Raw genomic sequence first — 26226 nt, 5'->3', positions numbered from 1 at the left:
CGGTGTTTTGTCGAGTGATTGAGCAAGATCAACAAACATCGCCGAATGAGTAGAAACTGGACGGTCACAAGCCGCAGGTTTAAAAAGTTCCATTTCATTCACTTTCTTTCACTTTGTCTCTTTTCACAAAATCACACTCGCACTTTAGTAGTCATATTTCTTGCACTTTTATAGTATTTTAAGTGTCGAATTGTGCTTAGATTAGGATCACATTGCTGCCTAGCAAGTCAGTACTATCTAATTCAGCATCAAAGGTTGGCAATCGAACCCCTCAGTTATTTGATCAGAGTTTTTTACTCATTTGCATAATGACTGATAGTATAAAATCTTTGCTGAGTTTCTGAGTTACTGGGATTGAATATATTATCGATTATGACTTGGTATTTTCTGCATGATTTGAGGGACTACCACTTAACTATGCTTTGAGTTGAATTGTTACGTGGTGGGAATAGAAGTTTCTTTGGGTCTTCATTGAAATTGAGTTATATAAGCATAAGTTGCATGATCTGGGGTCTCGGGGTGAAATTTGAAAGGCTGGGTTGTAAATAGACACGTTGAGCTGATCGGCGAGATGAACAAAATCCGCCGAATCGCTCGATGGTTCGCTTAACGTCCCCATTTCTCCTTTAACTGAATACTTTATGTACTGATTGATCTATGACTTTCGGCGGTCAGCGTAATTCTCATAATGCACCTGGCGACTCGCCGAAAGATCCCTTGTTTGCCCTTTGTCTGTGCCCTTGTATCATTCATACATCAATTTCAACGATTAGCCTAACAAGATAAGCACTTCACCAACTAGCTTTGCTCCTGTTTGAATTACTATCTAACTTATCTTAAAGTCATTGCAGAAATGGCTAGACCAAAAGTCGCAGGGAGATATGATCCACCCAGGCATATAAGGGCACGAGAGTTTAAAAAAATTGAAAAGAAAGCAGAGCTAGCTAGACAGAGAAAATATACCAAGGAAGCCAGGGAAAAGAGACAAATTCCCATCGACCCTAATGTGCCTCCATGTGCTCGAAGTTTAGTTAATGCAATACGGGCCTTCGAAGCAGCTCATGAAATATATCAAATGATTGAAGCTAATTTTGCTGCAGAGAACAAGGAAAAGGCAAACAATGGGGACCAAAACAACAATACTCTCGGGACCATTCTTTTACTTCAGGGAGATGCATCAGGAACTAATTCCCCGGCGGATAGAGAGACTGCATAGACAGGACCCTTCTTTACCTCATTCATTGTCTTATCCTTCTTCAACTCCGAACTCTGTCATTATTTGCATTAGAGGACAAATGCTTTTTTATTTGTGGTGGGGTGAGGTCCACACATTTTGTCACCTTTTGTGTTGATAGTGTGTTTTGTGTATATATTTGTGTTGTTCTGTTTTTAAAAGTTAACACTGCTTTTCTGTGGATATTTGAGTTTGAGGCTCCGTTTTGTTTTTAATTGCAAATGATTTTTGACCCTTCCAAAAATATTGAATTTTTCACAAATTTTCCCCACCCCTCGTGAGTTGAATATGGTTGTTCTTTTGCAAAAATTTAAGTCTAGGTTTCGATCAATACCAATGACTTGAATAGTGCTGTCAATTGAACGAACATGAATGTGCGGCTACGATGAAACCAAATGAAGTTGCATAAACAATATGTGAACTCTTTGCATCTCGTTGTGATTAGCCATTTATCGAATTGATTCTCTTGTAATGACCATTGCACATTAGCGAAAGTGTGTAGTCTTGTTCGACTTAAGTGTCAATGCCTTGTGTGATTAGCTTGCTTTGATCCATGCATGAATAAACCTAGAATTTTCCCTGTTAGTCTGATTGATTTAGAAAAGTGTCCTGTTGAGTGATCTTAGGAAACTTTAAAGAGTGTGAGCCAAATTTGACATATACCTCTTTTGTGGCCTGCCCTTGAGCGTATGTAACTCTTTTGAATACCCTTTGAGACTTACCTTTCTTTGGAAGAACCTTGATGAACCCTAGACCTTACTTGACCCACTACCTATAATTCTCTTGATTTGTGGTTTAAGCAAATAGCCAACTTAGGCCAAAAGCCTAAGTTAGGGGTGTGGTGAAAAGGAAAAGGAGAAGTCAAGAAGTGCAAGAAAAGTCCCCCTTAACCCATGGTATTGCATAAAATGGAACTCCTTCAGTTCAAAAAAATGTGTAATAAAGTACAAAGGGAATCGGGTTTCAAGCAATCCATGGAGGTGAATAAAAAGGTGACTTAGAAGCACTAGAAAAAGAATTGATAAAGGAAAATAAGGTAATGCCTTGAGAATACCACATCTCACGAGGAAAAGCCACTGAGCCTAAATGACCATACATTTGCACTCATCCCCATTACAAGCCTTAGAAAGACCATTTTTATCTTGAGTAAGCCGAATTGAAAGTCGATTGAAAAATAAGGGCAAACCTATGGGTGAAAACTTGCATTGTGTTCCTCTTTTTTAGTGTGAGCGTTGCATCTGATTTCGGATCTTGAATTGATTAACCTCTGTGTGTGGTTATGGAATCATTCTTTATGTGAGGGCATTTAGATACTTTTTGTTGAGCTTCAACTTGTACAAGTAGCAAGTATTGCGAGCATGAGAATCATTGGTAATGGTGTGTCACAGCTTAAATCTTTGAGTACACAATTGATCCTTGAATAAGTAAATTGAGTCTTGTTGTGTGCATTCATGATGGAGTCTTGTGTAGCACTGTTTGAGACACCCTTTTTGAACGGCTGAACTTAAGTTTGCTTGAGGACAAGCAAAAGTTTAAGTTGGGGTGTTGATGAATCCACAAATTGGACTCATTTTGGGGTTTATTTTGATAGAAATAGTCCTCGAATGCTTATTTTATCTAAATATCTAATGAAAACTCTTAAGTTTCAGGTATTTGAAGTTTTAGCGAAAGCATGGACGCTTAGGCACAAAGAGGAACAAAAAAGCTGAAAAGAATGAAGAAGCTGAAGCCTAAGCTCCACCAAGCACACTTGGTGAGTCGCCAAAGGGACAGATCCTACCCTTTGTTCCAGTATGCGAAGCCCTGAACGAAGAGGATCAAAAAGGCGATGAAATGAGCAGTCGGCGCTTCACCGAATAGTTCTGCGAAGCAATACTATACCGCCCAATGGTCCAAGACATGAAGATGCTGAAGGAAAGCAAGAAACGGCAATGAGATAGAAGAAGGGCGAGTCGCCAAGTCATTCGGCGAACTTTACTAACTTCGCCGAGCTATCCGCCAGCACTAATTTCTGATGGCTATAAATACTAAACTCTTGATTAATTTTTAGGAGAGAAACCATTGTTATTTTTTTTACAATAGAATAGTACGTTTTTTGGATATTTTTCCTCAAGTTTGGAAGAGGGTTTTTGGGAGACTTGAAGAAAGAAAGATTTCATCTTCCTCAAGTTGGAAGTAGGTCTTTTCCATTCTTCTTCCTTTTCTTAAATCAAGGTTTAATTTTTTATACTCATTTGATTTTAGTAGCATTTCAAGTGTATTTTGTTATTTCTTGATGTGTGGCTAAAAACCCCATTCTTGGGGTATGATTTAGCAAATATGTGTTGATAGTATTGTTGGGTCTTGTTTGTTGATAGGTTAGATGTATTTAAATGGTGATTTGACCTAGTGGTTGTGGTTTAATTTAATGGGTTTGTAGTTGCAAATACAAAACCACCCATGTGTTTTTGGCTTGCTCGAGAGAGAGGTCGCGAAACCAAGACCACTATATTGATGGCCTAAGGAGTGGGTTGACATAAGGTTCAGCCCGAAAGGGTGATCCTTAGTCCCATATCTTAACACTCAGCTCGAGAAAGTGGGTGGGGTAAGGTATAGGTTGGCCTTCATGCGGCAAATGGGTGTCCGAGAGGAACCCATTTGAAACAGGATAAGTTGCCCGAGAGGGAACTTATGTCCATCTAAAGCTTAGCCTAGTCACTATTATCTTGCAAAATTCCTATTGAAAGCATGTACCCAACAATTTATCTCAACTTGTATTGCGGTCACACCCCTAGAACTTTTCCCCATACTTGATTTTCTTGTTCATTTTTGTTGTTTTTACTTACTTGTGACAAAACCCCCATTTGATATTTGACACTCTCGTGTCACCCCCTATAATTTACTATGGTTTTGTTCGTTAATATCTTTAGTTACGACTAGTTAGAGCTAAGTTTTATTTTTCTATTAATTCTCAAAATCACTCCCTTGGGACGACCCAACCCTTGGTTTTATACTATTGCACGATCGTAGACACTTGAATTGGAAGTTGTGTCATTGATTACGGCAAACATCAGCAACCCATGTTTTTAAGCTTTTATTATTGTTGTTTGAATAACGGGTTTTGAATGTGCAATTTGAAATTTTTGGAAAAGGAGCAGTTAGGTGAGCTAAGTATCAGTCGGCGACTCACCAAACATGTCGGCGAGCCTAATCTGGATCGCCGTTTGGATCAACTATTTGGCTAGTGTGTAACACCCCGGAAAAATTTTAAGCTAAGACTCGAGCCATTCTTCGTTGTGAGTAGAACTTTACTGAGGAATTTTAAATTTCTTGAGTGTTAAGGTCACTAGATGTAGCACCTTGAGTTACAAAAATAACTAAATTAGAAATAGCAAAATCTGAAATTTTGCAACTTATGCTTAAGTTATGAGTTTTGGATCAACTTCAAATGACCATAACACTCAGTACATGATGAGTTAGGTCTTCCATAATATAGAAAATTAAAGGTCTTTGAATTATTTTTCCAACACCACCGAGTTTGCTACATTTTGAGTTTGGAGATATGCCATTTTGAAGTTAAGTTGTTCAGTTAATGAAAGTTACCCGAAAATAGTGAGGGGTATTTTGGTCTTTTCCTTACCAAATCAGTTTAAATCCATTTTTAGTAAGGTTTTAAGGGTCTAATCCTATTAGGTTCAGTTTTATTACCTAATATATGCCTAGGGTTTTAATTGATAGTTCAAGAAGAGAAAAGAAGAGAAAAAATGAGAAAAGAGGAAAGGATCAATGTGTTCGTCAAGGTTCTTGAGTTTTGTTGCGGATATTCCCCATGGGTTTGATCCCTAAGAGGTATGTAAGTTTTCATAGTTTTGGGTTCATTCACCCACACGCCAAACATGATTTTCATGTTCGAATCGTCCATCAAGATTGAAAGATTTAAGGTCTTGATAAGTGTTCTTCGAGTTTCATTCTAAATCTTATTTTGTTTGGGTTTGGATGATTTATTGAGATGAAAGTGAGTTTTTTTAGGGTTGTATTGAGTAGATTAGTATGTACTTATTTAAGAAATCGAATCCAAGTGATAGGGGAAGAAACTGTTCGAATCTAGGCGAAATAGGGTGAGAAAACGAGCAAAGAAAGTCGTCAGCATTTTCTGGGTTGGGGCCTGGCACCCCACGCCAGCTAAAGCTCCCCAACCACTCCTCTGTAGGTAAAGGTCTGGCACCCCATGCCACTCAATGCGCCAGGGTCACCTGCCCCCACCCCTTCTCCGTTGTTTCGCCGTTTGAGTCTTTTAAAAGGGTACCTTCAAGCCCTATTGATTCTAAACAGTAAACTACTTCTAAACACCTAAAAATCATTTCTAACATGATCATAACCTTGAATTAATAATTCATAATTCAAATTCAAAGTAGACTTAAGAGTTAATTCTTGGGAGTTCTTTCGAACATTTTGAGAAAGTCCATTTGAGTCTTTTGGAGGAGTCTTCTACAATTTCTAAAAACTTGTTTCAAGATTCGAGCAAGTGAGTATGAGGATGAGGAGAATGTATTCATGAGTCTACTTTATCATCACAAGATCCTTCATATCATAAACCATAACTCTTGAATTCATAATTTACATTCAAGAGAGAGTTAAGAGTAGAATTCAAGAAAGCTTTTGAGTTTAATTGTGAATCCTTTGAGATCAACTATCGATTTGAACTAACTTTTTGAGAAAGTAAGTATGAGAATGGGAAGAGTTGTATACATGAGTTCCATGTTGTTATGTAGACCCTCGAGTCGAGTGGTTCATGCCTATAAATTTCGCATGAACTCCATAAGTTGAGTATCTTTGAGAGGAGCAGTACCTTCAAGTTCTGAGTCTCAAGTATTGAGTTCCTAACCTATTTGTGATTATATTCCTAACCATGGGACTATTACATATTACCCATGAAGTACTTGAGTTGAATAGTCCATGCCCACAACTCTGCATGAACCCTATAAGTCGATCACTCTTGAGATGAGAAGTATCTTTGAGTCCTTGCGTTGAGTACTTCATGCTCATAATTCTGCATGAACCCTCAGAGTTGAGCATTCTTGAAATGAGTAGTATCATTGAAGTTCTTGAGTTCCAACTATTGAGTTCTATCTATGGTTATTGAAAACCTTGAATTGAGTCGTTCACTTTCATAATTAGGCATGAACCCTACTTTAAGAAGTCTTTTACAAATGCTTTAAACTTGTTTTAAGACTTGAGTTTTGAGTTGAGTAAAGAGTAACGAATGAAGTTCATTTTCTTCAAAAGAGTATATGGGAACTATTTATTCACAAAGAGTAAATGTTTTCACATTTAAGCAACAGAGAAAACTCCGATTTCAAAAAGAGCCTTTGAGCTAGTTTTTTAATAAAGAGTAAATGCTTTCACAATTAAGCAAGAGAGGAAACAGTGATTTCCAAAATAGACTTTGGGCTAGTTTTTGAGTAATAAGCTTAAACCATAGAAAGAGTTATATTTTAAACATATGTGCTAGTTATATTTTGGGAGTAATATTGAGCACCGTTATGGGGGAGAATTCAGACAACTCACAACCCCCATAAACCATGTTGCCAGTGTGGGTAGAAAAGGGTCATACTTTTTAGATGACTTCTTAGTGATTATTAGCATAGACTAGTGGATCCACATAGTAGTTAGGTTCTTTACCCCTGGCAATTTATAGGACGGCTCTGGCAGCGTGAGGCAAAATGTTGTATCATCACATAGCTCATAAGTGATGGTTGTTGGTTAGAGAAACTCCCACAGAGATATTTTGTATTCTTACATACACAGCATTTATTTTGTATTTTCATATACAAAGAGAGTTTATATTGTGTCCTTGCATACAAACTGAGTATATTATATTCTTAAATACATTGAGTTTATTTCTACTGTCTTAAAAGCTTTTCACATATTGCATCTCTTATTATTGCTTTATATTGAGTTGAGTATCCAGAGCCATTTGGCCTGCATCGTTTCATGATGCAGATACAGGTATTCATGTCATCAACAAGAGGTTTGTTGATACCACATAAAATTCGAGTTAGCTATGGTGAGACTCCTTGCTTTAAGAGGGTTCCACTTGTACTTTCAGTTATATCAGTTGTTAGGATGCTGTGGGTCTTATCCCGACTTCCATCTTTGTCAATTAGAGGCTTCGTAGATAGACAGTAGAGTTTGAGAAGTTTGTTTCATTTATCTTAATAAATGTATTAAAGACTTGAGTTGCCTATTGTTGGCTAGTTGAATATTCTATTTGTATTCTGAGTAAATCATTCGAGTAATGCCTTTGTATTTGAGTTTTATGAATTTCATTAAGTTTTTAAGCTTTGTATGCTTGAGTTAGTCTTCCACTTGTATCAGCCAGGATGAGGCTTCGCTTGGGGACCAACAATGGTTCTTGAGTGACGGTCACGTCGTGGGTGTAGGCTCAGGTCGTGATAAACTTGGTATCAGAGCACAGAATTCCAGTTTCCTAGGGTATCTATGAATCTGTGTCAAGTAGTATCTTATTTATGGTTGTGAGGGTCCACGTCTATAAATAAGTTACTAGAGACATTTAGGAAAAGTTTCCCTTCCTTCATACTCTTAATGGTGCAATAGAGCTATGTCATTGAGATTTATTAATACTCGTGTATTTCTCAGATTTATTCGACTACCCGTCATACTAGTGGTGGTTGAAAAGTAGAGTCAGATCTTTGTCGATGAGTTATTCTTAGCAAGAGCTTTTAGAAAGTCATAAGACTCCAAAGGGGCTTGTGGGAAGCCCATGAGTGAGTTAAGAGTTAAGTTTGAGAAAATGCACTCATATTTATATTAATCGTGCATTTGAGCTAAAAGCGAGTTGTACTCTCTTCTCTAAGTCTTGTTTCAGCTGAGATCCTTATGAGAAAGTATGTTTAGAGCTTGGGTAGTATTTTCACCCAAAAAGGGTAGGATGAGTTACGAGATCATGAGCTCTAGTAGTGACAGTGCCCAGAGTTAGAGGAAAGTATGCAAAGGTATAGATATCTATGCAAGGGAGAGAGTAATGGGGAAGATTATTTTATTATAATCATGCACCCAGTAAGTTATTGATGAGGAGTTTTCTCTTATGTGTATACTAAGAAGTGATGAGTTATGAAGATTCCATCATAGGAGGTAGAGTGTGTTGTAGATAGAAAGGAGTTTGTGGTGAAGTCTCATTGTGTAGGTAATGACCAAGAGTAAGTGTTGAATAGAAGAGCAGAAGTATTCATAAAGTGATAGATCTAAGCTAGGCTTATGATTTTTTTGAGAGGGTGATGATGTTCAGTAGGTTATAGAACTGATCAAGTAATGGGGTATAGCATAGTTGGAAAGCAATCGTATTGATATTCGGGTTTAGTAATGAACATTAAACTTGAATTTGATATGAGTGTCATGATCCAAAGAATGGAAACATGAGGGTGATGATGTTTGTCTTGAGATTTGATCTGGTAGACTTGAAATAGAGTAGGTGAGGAATTGGGATGTTAGCTGCAATAAATATAAGTAGTAACAGTGAGACATCCTAACGTTTAGATAAGGGCAGTGAAGTATGGCTAAGTCGCAAGAGTAAAAAGAGCATTAAGAGGTGTACCGAGAGGGTAGGTAATTAGAAAAAGGTCTTAGTACTGCTTATGGAGAGTTCGGTAGTCATGAGATAAGATTCTCCCGAGTGTTAGAGTAAAAGAGGATGTAGACCAGTTAATAATAATGGGATAGGTCCATAGCTTTCAAGTGTCAGCTTTAGACCTAAGGGGGAGATGACGAGATGAGAAATCAATTCAAGTGTTTGAGAATAAAATAGTAATGAGTCCCAAAGAGCATGGGAGATATCATTTCAGAGGGATTTTAGTAGTGAAGTAATGTTAAAAAGAGAAGGTTAATGATCTTATCGTGATGATGATTGTGTGATAATTTCATCAAAGGTTACAAAATAGGAGGATGAGGTTTTACTATGAGAAATAGTTAAATGAGAGCCCTTAGTTTGATCCGTAGAAGTTGGTTAGTAGGAGTCCATGGAGTTGTTAGAGTACTAAACTTGAATGTGGTGGTAAGGAGTAATAGTCTTGGGATGAGATTCTCTATGGGGTATAGAACCTGAACCTAAGGATTTNAGAAGTTGGTTAGTAGGAGTCTATGGAGTTGTTAGAGTACTAAACTTGAATGTGGTGGTAAGGAGTAATAGTCTTGGGATGAGATTCTCTATAGGGTATAAAACATGAACCTAAGGATTTGGGTTAAGCTTGAATATAGTGAAAGCGTACCATTAGAATCAGACCTTGGTAAGAGTAACTTCATTCCATACCCAGTCCAGTCGTCATTCGAGGACGAATGATCCCAAGGGGGAGATATTGTAACACCCCAGAAAAATTTTAATCTAAGACTCGAACCATCCTTCGTTGTGAGTAGTACTTTACCGAGGAATTTAAATTTTCTTGAGTGTTAAGGTCACTAGATGTAGCACCTCGAGTTCCAAAAAGAACTAAATTGGAAATAGCAAAATTTGAAATTTTGCAAGTTATGCTTAAGTTATGAGTTCTGGGTCAACTTCAAATGACAATAACTCTCAGTACATGATTAGTTAGGTGTGCCATAAGATGGAAAATTAAAGGTCTTTGAATTATCTTCCCAACTCCACAAAGTTTGCTAAGTTTCGAGTTTGGATGAGTGAGATATGACCTTTTGAAGCTATGTTGTCTAGTTAAGGAAATTTACCCGAAAATAGTGAGGGGTATTTTGGTCTTTTCCTTACCAAATCAGATTTAATTCATTTTTAGTAAGGTTTTAAGGGTCTAATCCTATTATTTTCAGTTTTATAATCCTAATATATGCCTAGGGTTTTAATTGAGAGTTGAAGAAGAGAAAAATAAAGAGAAAAAGGGAGAAAAGAGGAAATAATCAAGGTGTTCGTCGAGGTTCTTGACTTTTGTTGCGGATATTCGCCATGGATTTGATCCCTAAGAAGTACGTAAGTTACCATAGTATTGGGTTTATTCACCCACACGCTAAACATGATTTTCATATTCGAATTTGTCCATAAAGATTGAAAGATTTAAGTTCTTGATAAGTCTTCTTGGAGTTTCATTCTAAATCTTATTTTATTGGGGTTTTGATTATTTCTTGAGATGAAAGTGAGTGTTTTGAGGGCTGTATTGAGTAGGTTAGTGTGTACTTATGTTAAGAAATTGAATTCAAGTTATTGGGGAGAAAACGTTCGAATCTAGGCGAAATAGGGTGAGAAAACGAGCAAAAAAAGTAGTCGGCGTTTTTTGGGTTGGGGCCTGGCACCCCACACGAGCTAGAGCGCCCCAACCACTCCTCTGTAGGTAGAGGTCTGGTTCCCCACACCACTTAGTGTGGCAGGGTCACCTGCCCCTACCCCTTTTAGAGTCCTTTAAAAGGGTACCTTCAAACCCTATCGATTCTAAACACTCTAAACTACTTCTAAACACCTAGAAATCATTGCTAAAATGATCATAACCTTGAATTCATAATTCAAATTCAAGGTAGAGTTAAGAGTTAAGTCTTAGAAGTTCTTTCGATCATTTTGAGAAAGTCCCGTGGAGTCTTTTTGAGGAGTCTTCTACAATTTCTAATAACTTGTTTCAAGACTCGAGCAAGTGAGTATGAGGATGAAGAGAATATATTTGTGAGTCTACTTTATCATCACCAGATCCTTCATATCATGAACCATAACTCTTGAATTCATAATTCACATTCATGAGAGAATTCAAGAAAGCTTTTGAGCTCAATTGTGAATCCTTTGAGATCAACTATCGATTTGAACTAAGCTTTGAGAAAGTAGGTATGAGAATGGGAAGAGTTGTATACATGAGTTCCATGTTGTTATGTAGACACTCGAGTAGATTCGGTCATGCCCATAAATTTCGCATGAACTCCGTAAGTTGAGTATCTTTGAGAGAAGTAATACATTCAAGTTCTAAGTCTTGAGTATTGAGTTCCTAATCTATTTGAGATTATATTCCTAATCATGAGACTATTACATGTTACCCATGAAGTCCTTTATTTGAGTAGTCCATGCCCAAAACTCCGCATGAACTCTATAAGTCGGGCATTCTTGAGATGAGAAGTATCTTTGAGTCCTTGAGTTAATAGTTCATGCTCATAATTTCACATGAACCCTCAGAGTTGAGTATTCTTGAAATGAGTAGTATCATTGAAGTTCTTGAGTTCTATCTATGGTTATTGAAAACTTTGAATTGAGTCGTTCATGTCCATAATTCGGCATGAACCCTATTTTAAGAAATCTTTGACAAATGCTTTAAACTTGTTTTAACACTCGTGTTTTTAGTTTAGTAAAGAGTAACGAATGAAGTTCATTTTCTTCAAAAGAGTATATGGGAACTATTTATTCCCAAAGAGTAAATGTTTTCACATTTAAGAAACAGAGAAAACCTCGCTTTCCAAAAGAGCCTTTGAGCTAGTTTTTCAGTAAAGTGTAAATGCTTTCACAATTAAGCAAGAGAGGAAACACTGATTTCTAAGAGAGCCTTTGGGCTAGTTTTTGAGTAATTGTCTCGAACCATAGAAAGAGTTATGCTTTAAACATATGAGCTTGTTATATTTTGGGAGTAGTATTGAGCACCGATATAGGGGAGAGTTCAGACAACTCATAGCTCCCATAAACCATGTAGCCTGCGTGGGTAGAAAAGGTCCATACTTTTTAGATGATTCTTTAGTGCTTTTTAGCATAGACTAGTTGATCCACTTAGTAGTTAGGTTCTATACCCCAGCAAGGTATAGGACGTCCTTGGCAGCGTAAGGCAAAACTATGTATAATCACATAGCTCATAAATGATGGTTGTCGGTTAGAGAAAATCCCACTGAGATATTTTATATTCTTATATACACAGAGTTTATTTTGTAGTTTCATATCCAAACAGAGTTTATATTGTATCCTTGCATACAAACTAAGTATATTGTATTCCTAAATACATTGAGTTGCTTTCTAGTATTTTAAAATATTTCCATACATTGCATCTCTTATTGTTGATTCATATTGAGTTGAGTATCAAAAATTTATCCAGAGTTGAGTATCTAGAGTTTGAGTACCAAGAGTCAAGTGTATTTATTGAGTTGAGCCTTATTTCAATGAGTTAAATATCCTATTATTGAGTTGAGCCTTATTTCTTTGAGTTGAATATCCTATTATTGAGTTGATCCTTATTTCACTTAGTTAAATATTTTATTATTGAGTTGAGGCTTATTTCACTGAGTTGAATATCCTATTATTGAGTTGAGCCTTATTTCACTGAGTTGAATATCTTATTGAGAAGAGGTAAGTATGTTTCCTTTTTATCAAGTTCAAGCTTATGTTATGTTTTAGAATTCCCCTTACATGCTCGTACCTTCCATGTACTGAACCATTTGGCCTGCATCGTTTCATGATGCTGATACAGGTATTTATGTCATCAATAAGAGGTTTGTTGATACCACATAAAATTCGAGTTAGCTATGGTGAGCCTTTTTGCTTCCAGAGGGTTCCACTTGTACTTTCAGTTATATCAGTTGTTAGGATATCATGGGTCTTGTCCCGACTTCCATCTTTGTTAGTTAGAGACTTCATAGATAGATAGTAGAGTTTTCGAAGTTTGTTTCATTTATCTTATTAAATGTATTAAAGACCTGAGTTGCCTATTATTGGCTAGTTGAATATTATACTTATATTTTGAGTAAATCATTCAAGTAATGGCTTTGTATTTGAGTTTCATGAATTTTATTAATTTTTTAAGCTTTGTATGCTTGAGTTAATCTTCCGTTTGTAGTCAGCCAGGATAAGGGTTCGCTTAGGGACCATCAATGGTTCTCGAGTGCCGGCCACATCTAGAATGTAGGCTCGGGTCATGACATAATGTTTCTGTAAAACTCGCTGGCAAAAGAGTCATTTAGTGCATTACTGAATGGGTCGGCGACATAAGTGAGTGTGGTCGTAAACTCTTAGGCAGTGGCTGCCAAGGTTGGGGAGCCTTGGCCCTTTGGCTTAGGCTTGCCCTTTTGCCTTGGTAGCTGTCCTTCCCATGCACAACCAAATGCATATAGGTCATCTAGGCTTCTAGGTATAATGTACACCTTGATGCCCTACCATTAAACTCCCCATTCACAACACATAAAGTCTCATCTACGACACTATTTCACATACGACACACCATAGAACCCTAGCTTGTGGCTCGAGTTTGGTCTATTAGTTTCCGGGGCATTACAGGTCTAGTGTGGGTGAAGTCTAAGTAACCACATTTGCACCAATTTATTGATTTTTCCCATTGATAGAGCCGGTGATGTCATTCTTAAGGGAAATATACGTTGATTGGTCAATTTTGGCTAAAACAGGGGAACTATGAGTACCCCGAGGTCATAGTAGTATGGGTATAGGTTTAATTGCATAGAATAAGTGCTTAATTTTGTTTTCGTGGGTTGTGGGTGTTGGGGTCAATATCTGGCACGTTAGACTATTCGGCGAGCTGGGTCAAGTTCGCCAAGTGGTTCGGCGGTGCACCTAATGACCCTTGGATCACCTTTTTATCTTTCATATTTGTGGATTTTATTCTGTAACTTTTGGCGATACGCCTTAGCTCGTTGAGTTGACTCGGTGACTCTCTGAATGCCCCTTTAGATCACCCTTCTACGCCTCTATTTTTTGAAATTATTCTGTAACATTCGGCAAGCTACTTATAGTTCGCCAAATGATGTCGGCGATCTGCCAAAGGAACTGGACATCACCGACTGGTGCTAATTTCTGAGTAATTATGTTCTGCAACATTCGGCAAGCTCGACGTGGCTCACCAAATAGGTCCGGCGACTCGCCGAACCACTCGATGAGTTTTCCTTCACACTTCTATAACTTTGAAATTTTTTGAATTAAGTCCAACGTAGTTGGTTTTGTTTTGAAGGAACTTCTAGACCAAAATTACCTGGGAGAAATCAACCGCCTCGAAAGTAGGCTAGAGGCATAGTCATAAGCAAGAGGGCTGCACCCTCCCGGAATGCACTGACAAAATGTCCTCTGACTGGGGAAAAGGAAAATAGAAGGACCTCGTAGTGTATACACCTGTGGTGGAGAGCTCCAACAGTGAGGGTGTCTATGCCACCCACCTCACTACCTCAGAAAGTGAGGGCCACTAGGTGGATAGTTCACGGTCTCCGCATCTGAGCCGAAAGATGATCAGACTCTCCAAACTAGCAGAGCGGAGCTATGCTCCAAATCTTTGAATAATCCAGCTCAAATCCCGGTTCCTCTTACGCCTCCTCCACCTCCAGCACATGTAATAGAGCAGGTACCACCAGTTCAGGCTCCTCCTCCCAGTCATTAAATATGCCGAAGGCCAAGGATTTGAGGACCATCTTGGAAGAAAAGAGATTTTCTACAAATGGTGTTGTAGACTTGTACCCGCAGATGTGGAACACTATCAAGTTCCACAAGTTCGTAATCTTCACCAAGAGTCGAGGCTCCAACATTCCTACTTAAGTCTAGGAGTTTTATGTCGAGTATGGGAAGCTTGTCCTGTCACGATCCAGGGGTTCCCCCTAGATGGAACAAGGCGTATAAGACCCAGAGAGGCCTCATACAAGCCACTTAGAATATCATAACTTAAAGCACTCTTTGCTTTGAGGACTTCAATTGGCAGAGAGCTCATCGACCATGTATCTGATGTTAGCTCACCAAAAGAAGCTTGAGAGCTATTTGATAGATTGTTTACAAAAAAACATACTGCTAGGCTACAACTGCTGGAAAATGAATTAACAATGCTAACATAGGGAGGTATGTCTATTTTTGAATATTTCTTACGAGCTAAAGGAATTTGTAAAGAAATTTCAAAATTAGATCCTGATGAGAAGATCGATGAAGCAAGATTGCGGTGATTTCTTATTCGAGGATTGAAGGAGTACAATCCATTCGTCACCTCCATTCAAGGTTGGACAAAGCAACCTTCAATGAAGAATTTGAAAATTTGCTTTCTAATCAGGAGGCATTGGCAAAGCAAATGGAAAACAACTTTGAACTAGATGCAACTCTCTTTTCAAAGGATTAAAATAAAAAGAAAATCATATCCTCGGAAAGTAGGAACAATGAAAAAGGATCCAATGGTGAAAAAACTACTGGTGGCAACTTTGACAATTAAAAGTGCTATAGATGTGGTAAAATTGGACACATCAAGAAAAATTATAGAGTGAGGATCTCAAATGCAAATGTTGCAAGGACACATTAAGAAAAATTATAGAGTGAGGATCTCAAATGCAAATGTTGCGAGTGAAAATGATGGAAACGAGCAACTCAAGTGGGAGTTGTGCTTCACTGTAGACGTAGATGAACAAAGGAATGATGATGTAGTTCAAGCTCTCTACAACAATAATAGTTGCACACAAGAATGGATCATTGATTCTGGTTTCTCTCACCATGTAACTGGAAATGATTCTCTTCTTTCAGAGTTGCAACGGATAACTAGACATATCCAGTAGCTAATGAAGGAGTCCTGAAGATTGACGTTGGATCTACAGGGGTTGTCAAGTTGAATGATCTATTTCATGCTCCGGGTTTGAAGAGAAACTTAGCTTCAGTTTCTCAAATCACTGATTTTGGAAAATATATTCCATTTGGTCCAAATGATGTGAAGATTCTGGACAACGTGAATAACATATTTGTTGATGTTGTTCTTACAAGTGAAAACAAAGGTTCGTTGTTTGTTATGGCAATAGGAGAATCCTATGTGAAGAAAACAAGTCAAAGAGACAGCGTAGCAATTTGGCATGCTCAACTAGGACACTTGGGATACCAATTATTGGGAAAATCTATTCAAAGAAACTGGTGGATGGTCTACCAGCTCTGCAAAATATTCATGAAGATGTAGTTTGTCAAGGTTGTCAATTTGGGAAATCACATCATCTCCCATTTCAAAGATCAGGAAATCGAAGATCCACTATGTTTGAACTGGTTCATACAGACCTTATGGGACCAACAAAAACAACAAGTTATAGTGGTTTTCAGTATGACATGATATTTGTAGATGAATTCTCAAGATATACATGGGTGAAGTTATTGAAAGAGAAGAGTGAAGCCTTGTTAACATTTGTTGAATTTAAAACTATCGTGGAGAAGAATTTTGGGGTAAAAGTCAAATGCTTGCGTAGTGACATTGAAGGAGAATACATGTCTGATGCATTCTTTAAATATTGTGACGACAATGGTATTTCAAGGAAAATGATATGCACTAATACCTCCAATAGAATGATGTTTCTGAAAGGAAAACGGATCATATTGCTTCTACAAGCCTTTCCTTGTTGCATGATAAAAATCTCCCTCGAGAGCTCTGGGATGAAGCTATTCAATGTGCATGTTATGTGAGATAAATTGTTGGCCTCCATGGCTAGGTAAAGCAAAATTCCCTTTCTAGATTCTATATCATGAAAAGCCAAATGTAAATTACTTTCGGGTATTTGGTTAAACTTGTTATGTTCATATTTCAAAATCCTCTTGAACTAAACTTGACCCGAAAGCAAAAAAGTGTATCTTTGTTATCTATGATTCTTATAGTAAAGGGTGGAGGTATATGGACCTTGAAACCAAGAAATTTTTCACTTCCCGAGATATTGAGTTTGATGAAATATCATCCTATCATTTTGCCAAGAAAACTAACAAACAAGAAATGATTCTTAATGTTGATCAAGAACCTTTAGAGCTGATTCCAGAGAGAAATTTACAGGCTTCAAATAATGATGAAAGCCCAAATTCAGATGGTGTTGAACAACAAACCGAAAGGAGGTCAACAAGGAAGAAAAGACAGCCAAGTTACTTCAAAGATTATTAGGTACACTTGAATAATTGCTCGATTACTTCATGTTTCTTTATAGGAGTATTGGATGAACAAAGCCAAAGGTCATCCTGATTGGGAAGTAGCTATGCAAGAAGAAATTGAAGCTCTGAACAAAAATCAGACGTAGGAGTTGGTGTCGAAGCTAGAAAATTGCGAGCTTATCACTTGCAAACAGACTTTTCATTTGAAGAGAAGTTGAGATGGGGTTGTCAAAAAATAGTAACTGTAAGAACCATTTTTTCACTTTGAGCATCTATGAAGTGAAAGTTGTGGCAGCTTTACGTAATAAATGCTTTTCTTTATGGAGAATTGGATCCTGAAGTGTTTATCAAGAAGAGAAAAGGATATGTCTCTATGCAGAATCTTCATTATGATTGTCGATTATATAAAGTGTTGTATGGCCTTAAATAAGCACCGCGTGCTTGGTATGGTAAAGTTGCTCAATACTTTATACTTTGTAGTTTTAAAGTTTCCGATGCAGATTCAAGTCTAATTATTAAATTAGAATCAAATGTGCATCTGATGGTTTTATTATATGATGACACGATCATTACTGGTAATAATGATGCTGAAATCTCAATGTTGAAAAGTGATCTTTCGGTTCGATTCGAGATGAAGAATTTTGGGGAAGTGAGTTATTTTCTTGATCTGGAAGTTGAAAAATAGGTCAAGGATATTTTATTTCTCAAAACACATAAGCAAGGAAATTGTTGCAGCGCTTTGGCATAGGAGAGTCAAAAGAAAAATCCACTCCAATGGAATCACATATAAAGTTGATGAAAGCGGAAGGAAAGCCATTAAAAGATGCCAAAAAATTTCAGCAACTTGTTAGTAGTTTAATTTATTTAACTATCACCAGACCAGAGATTGCTTACTCTGTTGGAATTGTTTCTCAATTCATGCAGTGTCGAAGAAGTTCACCCCTTGATGCAGCAATGATAATTTTTCGTTATGTGAAGGGCTCTATAACATTCCAAAAAATTAGTAAACTAAACTAGAGCCTAACGTAAGGGTTAGAGTCGTAAATAACTCCCGGTAATTAATATACATGTTTTTGGGTGTAAACGTCAAGTTACAACTCCCCAAGGACCAACCAAGGGTCCTTGAGGAGGACCCAAAAATAAGGCCCCAAAATAGTCCACCCACGAGGGGGACCTATGAGCAATAAGTGGACCCACAGACCACAGTTTACCAGCACCGGTGGTGGTCCCACCCACAGTCCGTGGGTCCTGGGTGGTAGGTCATGCCTGAAACTGCCAATTGGAAGTTAGACTTAGGGGTCTTTTGGGGATTTCTTTTTTAATTAATGGCTAAGTCATGTCGTTTTAAGCCTATTTTAAACACCTATATAAGTGTTTCACCCACCTAAACTAACTCATCTAAAATCATAATTCCTAAATCACCAAATCAAAACCAAACCCTCTCCAAAATATTCTCTCTAGAACTCCAAGAAAGAAGAAGAAGAAGAAGAAGAAAGGTGAAGCTAGGGTCGAAGGAACCGTCTTTTCTACTCAATTTCATGGTAATTCTTCAATAATTTATGGTAGTCCTTCATCCATAGATAGTTTTCATCCATGGAGTCCCTCCAAAACCCTTAATTTCAAAGTTAGAAATCGTAAAACCTATGGTTTGACTTCAATCTCATGGATTTCTTTCACATTCATTTTTAATGATTGTATTATCTTTAATTATGGATATATTGATGATTATATATGTTTTTAAGTTGAATTACTCAAGAATCCATGAATTTCCCAATTTCCCCAAATTGGATCTAAAAGTGTTGGTGAATCGTAGAAAGAAGAGTATTATTCCATTATGCTTGTAGTAATAATAGTAATTGAATCATTTTATCATCCATGTCTAATTTGTTAATTCTATATATGTTGATTGAATGTGATATATGGTCCTTGAAGGGCAAAGCATGAGAATTATGTATGTTATGCGGGTTATGTTTATGCATTTAGATCACTTTGAGAGTAACGTGAATATGACTATATCTAATTGTTGTGTTGATTGGATGATTATCTTCATGTATACACTTATGTATGAATATGATATGATGTGAAAGGTTGGTCACATGTAGTGATTCTAAGGTGGGAAGACTAGTCTCCCCTAATGAATCTATGAGCTTTAGTATGAGTTATATGGATTGAGTGTCAAGACATTCTTCCATAATTATGAAATTAAGTCAAGACTTTACATGAACTCGATGGGAATTATGCTTAGCACTGAGTGGATAGTGATATGAGATAGAAACCCTCACGTTAGTAGAGGCCAGGTTTCTAGGAATAATCTCTTGGGATAGAAGCCTTCACATTAGTAGAGGCCATATTTTGTAGTAGCAATCCCTTTATCCCATAAACTATGTGCCCTCATAGGTCATTAGCTATTGGATACACCTAAGCTATGAGTATGGTTCTACCTTAGGCAATTAGGACAACTTTTTTTCGGTGTGGGGTTGACACTGGAATCCATGGTAAGTTCACATGGTCTTGTCGGTTAAGGCTAATCTCCCACTATGATAATATGAACAAGAATATGAGTTACGAACTATAGCTACTCAAGAAGCTTTCCTTAGTGTGGGTAGTATTATGGGATCTTATTCATGCATGGCACAAGGATGCTTTGAGGGTATTTATGGTATATTTCCATTCTGATATGATGATCAATATGTTGAATATGCTTATGACTTATGTTTTTACACTAATCTTCATGATGCATCTTTACCTTGGTATAGTGTATGCTTTTCAACTAAAATGTCCTTTTTGCATGTTTTGAAAGTATTTTATTCATGACTATCATACTTAGTGCATTTTTGTAATAACCCATATTTCTTCTATATTTTTCTACAAGTGTAGGTGTCCGGTGTTTGAGGTGATCTTTCTTCTTGATCAAAGCTTGGATCGACTAGTCCCCTTGCTTGTGGTGAGTCATCATGGATTTAAGGACGAGGGATATCTTGTAGTTCCTTTCTTTCATGGTACTAGACTTATGGATTTTCTTGTTGTAAGGGTTGTGACCCTATTTGGTACTTCGATTGTAATAGATGGCTAATTGAGACAAGTCTAGACTTCCGCTTTGCTTTTATGAAACTTTTGGACTTAAATGCATTTTTACTCGTATTATTATAATGCTTTATGTTATGATATGCTAAGTGGCTTACATGGTGCCTTTAGGGGTATTATGTGCCATGTTACATCTAGGGGGTTACCCTTGGGTCGTGACAAACTTTGTAATCAGAGCACAAGGCTTAGACTGATTCTAGGATGATGTCTCATAAGCCACATCTAGTAGATTCTTATTCATGAGTGTGAAGCGCGCCACATTTATGAATAAGAGGCTATAAGATGTTAGGAAATTTCACTTTTTTCATTATTCTTAAGTCGTGCCATAGATTTTAACACTATAAACTCCCTCTCCTAATCCTTCTCTTGTGTCTTTAGGAAATGAATACACAGAGGGCTAATACTAGAAGGGTGGAAGAGGAAAATGTGAATGAAGGAGCTCATCCTCAAGGTAACCAAGCTCCGATTGATCCCATGGTTGATAATTTGACCCAGACGGAGTTTAGATCTACTATCCAAATGTTGACCCAAGCCATGACGGCTCAAGCTCAAGTCGTGACAACCCAAGCCCAAGCTATGATGGCCCAATCCAATAGAGATGTTGGGCCTCATGTGAACCCTAATATGAATTTCGCGGCTTCTAGATTAAGGGATTTTTCAAGAATGAACCCTCCCGTGTTTCTTGGTTCCAAAGTGGAAGAGGATCCTCAAGAATTTTCGGAAGAGATCTATAAGATCTATGGGAGTGACTTCAGTAGAGAAAGCGGAGTTAGCAGCTTACCAATTGAAGAGTATGGCTCAAGTATGGTATACTCAATGGAAGAACAATAGGCCGGTAGGAGCGGGTCCAATAGATTGGGAAGTGTTCAAATCAACGTTCCTTGATAGGTTATTTCCCCGAGAGATGAGGGAAGCTAAGATGGAAGAATTCATTAACCTTCATCAAGGAGGTATGAGTGTACAAGAATAATCTCTAAAGTTTACTCAATTATCCAACTATACTCCGGCTATGGTGGCAGATCCAAGGGATATGATGAGTAGGTATTTGATGGGTGTGTCCAAAGTGGTAAGAAAAGAATGTCGTACGGCAATGCTACTTCATGATATGGATATATCACATCTTATGGTGAATTCCCAACAAATGGAGGATGAGAAACTCCAAGGCAATAATAGGGAGGTAAAAAGATCTAGAACCGGTGATGGAAATTTCTCCAATGCTAAGTCCAATGGACAAGGTAGACAAAGGTTTAGGAAAATATTCTCTAGTCAAGGCTCCTCTAGTACTCCAAGGGTCGACAAGGATGGGGTTTCCAACCCTAAACCTCAAGAAGGTAATAATGGTGGTTTGTATGTTGCTAGGCCTAATTGTGCAAAATGTGGTAGAAAATATGAAGGCAAATGCTTAGTTGGCTCGGATGGGTGTTATGGTTGTGGAAAGAGTGGCCATAAGATGAGATATTGCTCGGTACTCATGGCCAAGGAGAGAGATGGCAAATAAGCTCCTCCAAGTGGTTCCAACTCCAATGCCCAACAGCAAAACTACTTGTATGCTCTTCAATCCCGAAGTGACCAAAAGAGCTGATAGGATGTGGTGACCGGTATGTTAAATGTCTTTTCTATTGATGTATATACCTTGTTAGACCCCGGTGCCACTTTGTCCTTTGTTATACCTTTTGTAGCCATGAAGTTTGAAATATTCCTTGAAGTGTTAGTAGAACCATTTTCGGTGTCTACCCCGGTTGGTGACTCGGTGGTGGCAAAAAAAGTCTATAGAAGTTGTCCTATTTATTTGTCTCATAAAGTTACCTTGGTGGATTTGGTAGAGTTAGACATGCTAGATTTTGATGTGATTTTGGGTATGGATTGGTTGCATACATGTTATGCCTCTATAGATTGTAGGACCCGGGTGGTCAAATTCCAATTTCCAAATGAGTCTATTTTAGAGTTGAAGGGGGGAAATTCTATCCCTAGAGGTCAATTTTTTTCTTGCCTTAAAGCTATGAAAATTATCTCCAAAGGGTGTATTTACCATCTTGTTTGGTTTATGGATGTTGAGTCTGAAACCCCTTCTCTAGAGTCGGTTCTGGTAGTGAATGAGTTTCCGAAAGTTTTCCCCGATGATTTGCCCAGTATTCCTCTTGAGCAGGAAACAGATTTTGGTATTGATCTTTCACCGAATACGCAACCTATCTCCACTCCTCCTTATAGAATGGCTCCGGCCGAGTTGAAAGAGTTGAAAGAGCAACTCAAGGATTTATTAGATAAGGGCTTCATCCGACCGAGTATCTCTCCATGGGGTGCTCCGGTATTGTTTGTTAGAAAGAAGGATTGGTCTCTTAGAATGTGCATCGATTATCATCAATAGAACAAAGTGACCATTAAGAATAAATATCCCCTTCCGAGAATTGATGACTTGTTTGATCAACTTCAAGGGACTAGCTATTTCTCCAAAATTGATCTTCGTTCAGGTTATCACCAACTAAGGGTGAGAGGGGTTGATATTCCCAAAACGGCCTTTAGGACCCGGTATGGTCACGATGAATTTGTGGTTATGTCATTTAGGTTGACAAATGCGCCGACGGCATTTATGGATTTGATGAATAGAGTGGTTAGACAATACTTTGATATGTTTGTGATTGTGTTTATCGATGATATTTTGATCTATTAAAGGACTGAGAATGAACATATGGACCATTTGAGAATTTTGTTGCAAGTTCTTAAGGACCAACAACTTTTTGCAAAGTTTTGCCGGTGTGAATTTTGATTGAGGTTCGTAGCTTTCTATGGTCATATTGTGTCAAACAAGGGTATTAAGGTAGATCCTAAGAAGACAGATGCGGTAAAGAGTTGGCCTAGATCTCTAACTCCTTCCAACATTAGAAGTATTTTGGGTTTGGCCGGTTACTATAGGAGGTTTGTTGAGGGTTTTTCCTCCATTGCTTCTCCATTGACGGCTTTGACTCAAAAGAAGGCTAAGTTTGAGTGGTTAGAGGCTTGTGAGAAAAGCTTCCAAGAATTGAAAGATAAACTTACTTCCGCTCTAGTGTTGACCTTACCGGAGGGTACAGATGGTTTTGATGTATAATGTGACGCCTCTAGAGTGGGTTTGGGATGTGTCCTCATGCAAAACGGTAAAGTGATTGCCTATGCTTCAAGGCAACTCAAAGTACATGAGAATAATTATCCAACCCATGATCTTGAATTAGCGGCAGAAGTATTTGCTTTGAAAATATGGAGACATTACTTGTATGGGGTCCATGTGAATGTTTTCACCAATCACAAAAGTCTTCAATATAGGTTTAGTCAAAAAGACTTGAATCTCCGACAAAGAAGGTGGTTAGAACTTTTGAAGGATTATGACATGAGTGTCTTTTACCACCCTAGCAAAGCTAATGTTGTAGCGGATGCACTTAGTAGATTATCCATGGGTAGTTTGGCTCATGTAGAGGATGAAAAGAAAGAATTGGTTCGTGAGGTGCATAGATTGGCCCGACTAGGTGTCCAACTAGCAAATTCCACTAAGGGTGGTTTTCACGGTTCATAATGGGTCCGAATCATCCTTTGTGATAGATGTGAAGTCCAAACAAGACCTTGATCCTATAGTGGTTGAGTTGAAAAAGTCGGTACTCAAGAAGTCCATTGAGGCTTTCTCCCAAGATGGAGATGGGGTACTTAGGTACCAAGGTCGATTATGTGTTTCGGATGTTGATGGGTTGAGGGAGAAAATTTTAGAAGAGGCTCATCGTTCTAGGTATTCTATTCATCCGAGAGCCACAAAGATGTACAGTGAACTACGGGAAGTCTATTGGTGGAATGGTATGAAAAAGGATATTGTGGAATTTGTAACCAAATGTCCTAATTGTCTACAAGTTAAGGTTGAGCACCGAAGGCTGGGAGGCTTTTTGCAAGATATATCAATTCCCACTTGTAAGTGGGAAGAGGTGAATATGAATTTTATTGTGGGTTTTCCTCATACTCGAAGGCAATGCGATTCTATTTGGGTCATTGTTGATAGGATGACAAAATCAGCCCACTTTATTCCCGTCAAGGTTTCTCTTTCGGCGAAAGATTATGCTAATTTGTGTATACGGGAGATAGTGAAGTTACATGGAATTCCTTTATCTATTATTTCGAATCGGGGTACTCAATTTACTTCACATTTTTGGAAGTCATTCCAAAAAAGGCTTGGTACTAAGGTTAAGCTTAGCACCTCTTTCCACCCTCAAACGGATGGTCAAGCGAAACGCACCATTCAAACTTTAGAGGACATGTTGAGGGCATATGTTATAGATTTCAAAGGTAATTGGGATGACCAATTGCCATTAATAGAGTTTGCCTACAGTAATAGTCATCACTCAAGTATCGGTATGGCTCCTTTTGAAGCTTTGTATGGTAGGAGATGTAGGTCTCTGGTTGGTTGGTTTGAGGTAGGTGAGATTGCCCTTATTGGTCCTGAATTGGTTTATGAAGCTATTGAGAAAGTTTGGATCATTAGAGAGAGGTTGAGAACGGCTCAAAGTAGGCAAAATTCTTATGCCGATGTGAGGAGAAGGGACCTAGAGTTTGAAGTTGGTGATTGGGTCTATTTAAATATCTCACTTATGAAGGGTGTGATGAGGTTTGGAAAATGGGGAAACTTAGTCCTCGGTATGTAGTCCCTTATCAAATTTTGAAGCGCATTGGGAAAGTTGCCTGTGAGTTGGATTTGCCAAATGAGTTGGCCTCGGTTCATCCTGTATTTCATGTTTCTATGCTTAAAAATTGTATTGGGGACCCGGTGTCCATTATTCTTCTAGAAGGGTTACGAGTTAATGAAAGCCTTTCGTATGAAGAGGTTCCGGTAGAGATCCTTGACCGGCAAGTCAAGAAATTGAGAAACAAAGAAGTAGCTTCCGTGAAGGTTTTATGAAGAAATCATTTAGTTGAGGGTGCTACTTGGGAGGCCGAGGCCGATATGAAGTCCCGATATCCTCATCTCTTTCCTTCTACTCCTAATCAAGCTTGAGCTAAGTAGTTCCTTTTGAGTTTTAATATTTTGGGAGTCATGTGTGCTATATGTGCTTTTCCAGGATTTCCTTATGTATGCATGTTTTTGATGAAATTCATGTTTAGTAAGAAAATGAGTTTTCATTATTTATGTTCCTCATGATTGTTGTGCATTTAGTATGAGTTGCCTATTTGACTTCATGAGATGAATAGATGAACATGCTTTAGTATGCTTTGAGAGTGATTGCATAATGGCTCCATGACATTGTGTTGAGAATGATTTTAGTTGGAGAAGGTAGTTCCTCCTATGAACATGAGAAATATTGAGTTTCATGCATATTGGGTTGTTAGATGTAGTTCCTACTTCCTTCTATTGCATTGATTATGTTTTGAGATGGAGTTGATGTTTCCTCCTTTGAATTATGCATTATTCTAATGTTTTCATGCATGATAGGTTGCTGGTCTTGAGTCTTTAATTTCGTAAGATGTCTAGATCATCATTCGAGGACGAATGTCCCCAAGGGGTAGATAATGTAACATTCCGGAAAACTAGTAGACTAAACTAGAGCCTAACGTAAGAGTTAGAGTCATAAATAAATCCTAGTACTCAATATATATGTTTTGGATGTAAACGTCAAGGTACAACTCCCCAAGGACCAACCAATGGTTCTTAAGGAGGACCCAAAAATAAGGCCCCAAAACAATCCACCCACAAGGGGGATCTACGAGCAGTAAGTGGACCCACGCCCCGTGGTTAGGGGTCGTGGGTCAAGCCCCTCAAAAATAGGCCACAGACCACGGTTTACCAGCACGGCCCGTGGTCCCACCCATGGCCCGTGGGTACTGGGTCGTAGGTCATGCCTAAAACTACCAATTAGCAGTTAGACTTGGGGTCTTTTAGGGATTTCCTTTTTAACTAATGGTTAAGTGATGTCATTTTAAGCCTATTTTAAACACCTATATAAGTGTTTTACCCACCTAAACTAACTTATCTAAAATCATAATTCTTAAATCCCCAAATCAAAACCAAACCCTCTACAAAATATTTTCTCTAGAACTCCAAGGAAGAAGAAGAAGAAAAGTGAAGCTAGGGTTAAAGGACCCATCTTTTCTA

At 38.0% G+C, this 26226-nt stretch overlaps 1 pseudogene; it reads left to right on the top strand.

Annotated features, from left to right (window-relative positions):
- LOC125847240 (uncharacterized) overlaps window positions 1-25077 on the top strand; it is a 45400-nt pseudogene extending 20323 nt beyond the window's left edge.
- The last annotated feature ends 1149 nt before the right edge of the window (window positions 25078-26226 follow it).

The sequence above is a fragment of the Solanum stenotomum genome, chromosome 12, assembly GCF_019186545.1.
Source record: "Solanum stenotomum isolate F172 chromosome 12, ASM1918654v1, whole genome shotgun sequence".
Taxonomy (NCBI): domain Eukaryota; kingdom Viridiplantae; phylum Streptophyta; class Magnoliopsida; order Solanales; family Solanaceae; genus Solanum; species Solanum stenotomum.
Note: the sequence above shows the minus strand (reverse complement) of the source record. Positions and strands in the feature narration are given on the sequence as shown.